Below are 1,552 nucleotides of genomic sequence, written 5' to 3' on the forward strand. Positions count from 1 at the left end.
CCTAGTTTATCTCATTCATGTGCTATATTCACACCTTACGTCCAGATCAAACCCAGATCCAAATAAATGAATATTGACAAAAATGCTTTATGGATGTGAAATAGATTTAGAAGCCAAGCTTCTTCAAAATACCTAGGTTAATAATATTCTATCTAGGGGTACCTGGGTGGCTCAGTGGGTTAAGCCTCTGCCTTCAGCTCAGGTCATGATATCAGAGTCCTGGGACCGAATCCCCACATTGGGCTCTCTGCTCAGCGGGGAGCCTGCTTCCCCCTCTCTCTCTACCTGCCTCTCTGCCTACTAGTGATCTCTCTCTCTGCCAAATAAATAAATAAAATCTTTCATAAAAAAAATAAGGTCCTCGAAACCAGGGCGGCTGCCTTGCTCTACGTGTGACTGGCCCTTCAGCTGGGGACCAGGACCCTGCGTGCTTTCTGTACCTCCGTGTCTCTGGCTACCTGCTCCACAATATCAAGCTCACATATAGCAGACGGAACACCCAGATATAAAAGACCACTGAGAAGAAAGGCACTGCCTCCTAGGGTGGAGAAAATGACTGTTGACCAAGATTGGCCTAGTGTTTATCCTGTTGCAGCACCATTTAAACCCTCTGCTGTACCTCTTCCCATTCGAATGGGCTATCCAGAAAAAAGGGGGGTGCACATGGCAAAGGAGGGAAATCTAGAACTATTAAAGACACCCAATTTTCTGCATTTAACTCCTGTAGCAATTAAAAAGCACCGTGAAACTCTTAAAGATTTCTATACTGCGTGGCCAGCTGCACTGGACAGTGATGAGAAATGTGAGAAGCATTTTCCCATTGAAATGGATACAACTGATTAAGTTTCAGCAGGACCATCTATTTGAAACCCGAAAGCATGAGTAATAACCTTAAGGGTTAAACTTTTCAGTTTGAATTTAGATGATCATGCAAAGAAAAAACTCATTAAACTTGTGGGAGAGCGATACTGCAAGACTACAGATGTACTTACCATCAAAACAGACAGGTGTCCTTTAAAGAGACAGAATTATGATTATGCACTATATCTGCTAACAGTTTTATACCATGAGTCTTGGAAAACTGAAGAATGGGAGAAAGATAAGACTGAAGCAGACATGGAAGAGTATGTATGGAACAGTATCTCCTCTGAAAAAAATATTCTGGAAACACTTCTCCAAATGAAAGCTGCTGAGAAAAATCTGGAAGTAAATAAAGAAGAGCTCCTTGCTACAAAAGAAGTTGAAGAGTACAAAAAGTCTGTTGTTAATCTTAAGAATGAAGGGGACAATGAAAATACCCTTCTTCAGTACAAAGAATCAGTGAAGAAACTATTAAATCTTATGTGATTTATTTAGAGAAAAATAATAAAAAAAATTCTTTCTATAATTATTTGTTATTCATCTACTTGGTACAAGAAATTCCTCCCAGGTATATAAACATGAATAATATGGCTATTGAATTCAAGAAGACTTGGTTAGCCTAAGTTTCACTTGAATAAATCAAGATAAATAACTATCCCTCTCTGTCTTCTGTGAAAACCAGATAACCACC

The 1,552-nt window shown here is 39.5% G+C and overlaps 1 pseudogene across 1 annotated transcript; it reads left to right on the forward strand.

Moving 5' to 3' along the window:
* Positions 1 to 537: 537 nt before the first annotated feature.
* Positions 538 to 1,347, forward strand: LOC308346381 (small ribosomal subunit protein mS35-like; annotated as a pseudogene). The gene has a single exon. The product of its transcript is annotated as a small ribosomal subunit protein mS35-like (transcript).
* Positions 1,348 to 1,552: the final 205 nt, after the last annotated feature.

Source organism: Martes martes (genome assembly GCF_963455335.1).
Source record: "Martes martes genome assembly, chromosome: 7".
NCBI classification, from domain to species: Eukaryota; Metazoa; Chordata; class Mammalia; order Carnivora; family Mustelidae; genus Martes; species Martes martes.